The 5,626-nt window shown below is 54.4% G+C and overlaps 1 pseudogene; it reads left to right on the forward strand.

Moving 5' to 3' along the window:
• The first annotated feature begins 588 nt into the window (after positions 1–588).
• On the forward strand, positions 589–715 carry LOC115896743 (annotated as a pseudogene).
• Positions 716–5,626: the final 4,911 nt, after the last annotated feature.

A 5,626-nucleotide genomic window follows, 5' to 3' on the forward strand; every position in this document is an offset into this window, starting at 1 on the left:
TCACACAGCCAAATGTGGCCAGTTCTGCCCAACCCCATTGCCCTCCTTCTTCCACTCCCCACAGCTGGTCCTGCCACTGTGCCATGTGAGCTGTAGGCTCGGGTGCGATGCTGTAAGGAGCACTGATGACAGCTCCCATGCAAAGTCCTTGTGCCATGCTGGGTGCCCTCCACCCATCATCTCATTAAACTCACAACAGCACTACAGATGGGGATATTAAACCTCATCATATGGGTGAGAACACTGAGGCTCACAGGGATGAAGTGGTCTCCCTGGGCACACAAAGGAAGTAGGGGGGTTCCGTAAGTGCTGAATGGAATGGACCCACTGCTAAAGTGAGATCCCACCAACATGTGTACCATGCTTTCTAATGCACCTTCAACATCTGCTATTGACCACACAGCTAGCATGTACCTGCGCTCAATAATTAGTCATTGGATAGATGAATGGATGGATGGATGGATGGATGGATGGATGGATGGATGGATGAATGGATAGATGGACGGGTGAATGATTGGATAAATAAATGAATGAATAGATCCAGAGCTGAGATATGAATCTTGATCCATATTAAAAACCAAAGTCCCTATCACTTCTCGGCCTTTTGGCTAAGATCAAGTGTAGTATCTGTTCTTATCAGTTTAATATCTGATACGTCCTCTATCCGAGGACAATATATTAAATGGATTTTTGGAAAAAAAAAAAAAAAACCAAAGTCCGAGTTGAGCATAGTGGTTCACATCTGTAATCCAAACACTTTGAGAGGCCGAAGCAGGAGGAATGCTTGAGGCCAGGAGTCCAAGGCCAGCCTGGGCAACATAGCGAGACTTTGTCTCTACAAAATAATCTTTTAAAAAATTAGCCAGGCATAGTGACTCACGGGTGAAGTCCCAGCTACTCCAGAGGCAGAGGCAGGAGAATCGCTTAAGCCCAGGAGTTTCAGAGTTTGAGGCTGCAGTGAGCTATGATCATGCCACTGCCCCCTATCTTGGGTGACAGAGCAAGAACTTGTCTCAAAAAAATAAAAAGAACCAAGGTCCCAATTCTGGCTCTACTCTCCAACCAAGCCTAGACTAGGGTCTAAAGCCCATGGAGGCCCAGATGCCAGCTTCAAGGTATACAGACTCCCCGGGAGCTGGCCCCATAATGAAACCATTGCAAGCAGCCCTCACAATCCTGTCTACCATCCTCATCACCCCATAGACTGACCAGGGGTCAGAAATGACAATCACGGCTAATCCAGTGAGTTCTCCAGCCACCTTCTAAGTGGTCACCCAATTCTACCTCTCCTTGAGTCATCTGAATGAGAATGTTGGAGAGCACCCTGAGACTGCAGGGAAATGGAGGCACAGAGGAGGGAAGGGACTTGTCAAGGTCAGTCAGCCTTGGTTCCTGGGGTTGAGCTTGGTCTGCATGGAAAGAGCCTCAAACACCGTTTTGTGCCAGTTCCCTGGGATCCTCGGCCTTGAACACATTTTTCCAACTCCTTCTTTGCAGACGGAGTGCTTGGGGCCCAGACATAGTCCTTGTGCCCGTGGAGGTGCAAGCTGATCCGCCTCTAGACAGCCTCCAGCTTCATGGGCATCCCTGACAGCTTACCAGACCCAATCAAACACACATCCAAAATGGTTTTCCAGGGCAGGGAGGAGGGTGGAATATTCATCCAGTCAAGCAAAGTGTCACATTGGTTGTCCATACGCTCAGCCTGGTATTCAGAGCACACCTCGTTGGGTTTCAGTTCATCTCCTGGCTTTACACTGTTGACCTTCCAGCAGGGTTATAGCCTTTGCAAATACTATCTGTCCTTTCTGCCTGGAGGTACTTCTCTACTTTATCCCTTGCAGAATTCTCACTCCTGCTATAATGGCAGCTTGGAGGTCCCCACCCTTGAACTTTCCTCCTACCTGGCTCCTCCCCTCTCTCCATCCCAGCATTCTGTTCCATCATGGCCTCATGATGGAGTTGTCTCGTGCCCTGGTCTGTGAGTGATGTGCAGAAGAAACCTTGTCAAATAATCTTGTTATTCGTCCCCTCGCTGGTCAATCCCAGCACCTGGCACATTTAAGGGTCTATCCCTGATGTCCTGACTCTCTGCAGGCTTGACGTCTCCTGTAATCGCCGAGCTCTGTTCTGAGATGTGATTTTTTCTGAAATGTTCTTGCTAACTTGGGTGAATCCTCTGTACTGCAGAGGAATGCAGCCCTTTAGCAGTTTTTTCAGATGACTCACTAGGGGCTGAGGATGATTAAGGGAGCATTAATGTTACTCTTTTCTCTCCAGTTCCTAAAACCTCCCTGGCCTGCTCACAGATGTATTCCCAGCACCCGACACCAGGCTGGCACAGGCCTTGTTTCTTGCAGGAGGAAGAAATGAATAAAGGCAGCTCTCAGCCCAGGAGCCCCTAAGTTGTCTACATCTGCAGCTTTCCCTATCTCCGAGGGTGACATAACACAAAGGTCACAGATTGCAAGCTGAAGAGGCCTGGGGTTGAATCTTAGTTCTGCCTCCTCCCACAGTGAGAAGGTGGGCAAGTCGCAGGAGTGACAGTGTGGAATGCTGGAGCTTGCTGGAGACTTAAAGGTGCGACTGCACAGAGGCGGGGGGCATGACTGCAGCTTGGGAAAGGTCTGTCCTGCCCTCCCCCAATTGCCCTCCCTCATACCTCCCCCATATCTCAAGGGCCTTTGTCTGTTCCCATCTGCCTCTGCCCTGGCAGTGGCTGCCTTGCCTGCCTGCAAGTTCTGCCTGCTGTTGCAGGGCAGGTGGGTCTGGGAGGGCCAGGCCGGGCCATTTCCTCCCTTCCCTTCCCGCGCCGCCCGCCTGCCTGCAGCCAGCTGTGGGGCAGACATTCCTAGGCCTGCTCATTGATATTCAGGAATGGAACTTGAGCCGGCTCCTGGTGCCCAGAGCGGGCAGGCGCTCAGACCCTCTGCTTGGGTTCTTCTGCCCATATTGGGAGGACCTCAACAGCCTCATCAGCCAGAAAGAGCATCCCAGGCCACTGACTCCGGCAGTTGGATGGCCGGGGAAACTGCACCCTGAAGTGGGGACCCCTCTATAGCCCCAGGGCACGCAGGAGTCTGGGGGTGTGGGTGACTGAGGTCTCCTGACTCGCTGTGCAGTGCTCATTCTCTGCCAGCCGCCTGAGTTGCAAAGTGTCCCCAGAGCTTCCTGCTCCTCCAGGTGCTTCCGAGTCCTTCCCAGCCCCACACTGCTCTCCAGAGGCCCTGCCCGAGGCCCCACGGAGGGAGGGGGCTGGATCCCAGGCTGGGCTGGCCGGCCTTCCCACACTGTCTCAGCGGGAAGACGGGAGGCTCCTCCCTCCCAGCCGCAGATTGCCAAGCCTCCACCTCACACCTCTGGGTTTTTGCAGATGGGCTTGTTTTTCCTTGGGGTGTGAAAGAGCTGGTTGGTCATCGAAGGGGCCTCCTCCCCTCCAGGCAGCTGCTCAGGCCAGCCACAAACTCCCATCTCCCCAGGGGACGGCCCCTGACCCAGGGGTCACAGGGTGGGGAGGAGGTGGTGCCCTCCCAGGACCAGCTGGGATGGGCCTTAGGGGGCCCAGCCCCAAGGACTGAGGCTCCCACCCTAGGAGGTGGCAAAAAGGCTCCTCCATTGCTCCTTGGGAAACAAGATAAGCACCTCCCCACCATCCTGTAGCTCCTGCTCACACTTCTCAGCTTCAGCTGAATCCTGTTGGACCCAAGTGTCCACCGGAAGGACCCAGGGCAAGGCCTCACATCCCTGTAAGGGGGTCCATCCCCTCATGTACAGCTCTACAAGCTCCTATCCTCATGCTTTCTGCACAGTCTCTCCCCGGCCCAGCTTCCAGCTTTCCCTCCTTCCAGAACCTTCTCCCAGGACCCTGAAGAACCCCAGCCCCATAAACAGCACACTCCCTCACGCACAGCTTCCTCCTCTTCCCAGCAACTCCCTTCCATGGCCTTGGGGAGCCGTCTCTGCCTTGGGGGACATCATTTCCTCCCTCCCTCCCAAGGGGAGGCTGGCTTTCCTCTCTCACCTCAAGACAGTAGATAGAGGCGGTGTCCCCTTGCTTCCATGGCCACTTTCTGGCCTATGCTGCCCCATGCCGTCCCAAAAACACCTGCTTTCTCAGGACACAGGCTGTTTGCCGCATCTCACCGCCCTCACTTGTCCACAGCCTCTTGGGCACTCTTCACTCCCTGAGGAGCCCCCCAACTACAACTCTTGCCATTGCCCTGGGTCACTTTGACACCATCACGGACATCCCTCCCGATGTCCTGGCCCCTCTATCTTGGACTTCCTCATCACCAATGCCCCTCCTCCACCCCGAATCAGCCATCTTGACTCGTCATCACAGAAACTGTACTACTTCCACCATCAAGGACCCAGTCAATACCTTCTTCACCGGCAGCCTTCTCTCTGTCTCTGGGGCTCAGGAGCTCCTGTACTGCCCCCTCTGTCCCCAGACTGTTCTCAAACACACCTCTCTCTGTCCCTGAGAGCTTCCATCCCACGGCTGCAGCCCAGATTCCACAGCCAGCACGGCCATCCCTGCCTGCCCTCTCTGCCTCTGCCACCCCCACCTGCCTGAGTCGCAAGCCTGGGTGACCTTCCAACCCACGCCCCTGCTCCTGTGCCTAAACAGCTGAGCTGGGCCAGAGACACTCTCCCCGAGAGGCAGCTGGCCTCTGTGCTCCCAGTCCCAGGCCCGCACTGGGTGACCCGCATCGCTGGCAGCCTTTCCCTGGGCCCCAGCCGGCTTACTTTCCCTCTCTCCACCATGGTCGCTGCATTGTTCCTTTCCTCTCCTCAACCCTCCCTCAACCTCAGCCTCAGCAAACTCCTCCTGACCCTCAGGAAGTGGTCTGGTCTTGTCTTGATCTTCATAAAGAAAATGGAGGCCTTTAGATGGAGGTCCCTGGATCTCCCCAGCTCATCTCCCTGCCCTGTGACTCTCCCTTCATCTCCCCTCACCGTGGAGATGGTGGCCCAGCCGCCATCCCCGGCCCTGGGTTCCCGACTCGGTCTCTTCACCCATCTTGCTCTCACTGATGCCCTTTCTCCAGAATCTCCATGTCCTCCTTCTCTGCAGGGTGCCCCCCATCCGCTTTTTTTTTTTTTTTTTTTTTCTGAGACAGGGTCTCGGTCTGTCACCCAGGCTGAAGTGCAGTGGTGTGATCTCAGCTCATTGCAACCTCCACGTCCTGGGCTCAAACCATCCTCCCACCTTAGCCTCCTGAGTAACTGGGACTACAGGCACTCGCCACCACACTCAGCTAATTTTCGTATTTTTGGTAGAGTTAGGATTTCACTATGTTGGCCAGGCTTGTCTTGAACTCCTGGCCTCGAGTAATCCACCCACCTTGGCCTCCCAAAGTGCTGGGATTACAGGCATTAGCCAGTTTGCTTGGCCATCATCAGCATTTTTTAACGTTCTAGTCTCTCCCATCTTAAGACAAGAAAAATGTCCTGGACTTCATTCCGCTTCTCAAGCACATTTCTCAGAATTGTCACTCTCTCCTCATCTCTCCTCATCTCCCTTCCATTTCTTCAACCGACTTCAGTCAGACTTGCAGCCGAATACTCCAGGAGGCTGCCAATGACAGCCTCGCCACCAAACCCGGGGGCCGCATGTCTGCTC

The sequence above is a fragment of the Rhinopithecus roxellana genome, chromosome 3 (assembly GCF_007565055.1).
Source record: "Rhinopithecus roxellana isolate Shanxi Qingling chromosome 3, ASM756505v1, whole genome shotgun sequence".
NCBI lineage: Eukaryota > Metazoa > Chordata > Mammalia > Primates > Cercopithecidae > Rhinopithecus > Rhinopithecus roxellana.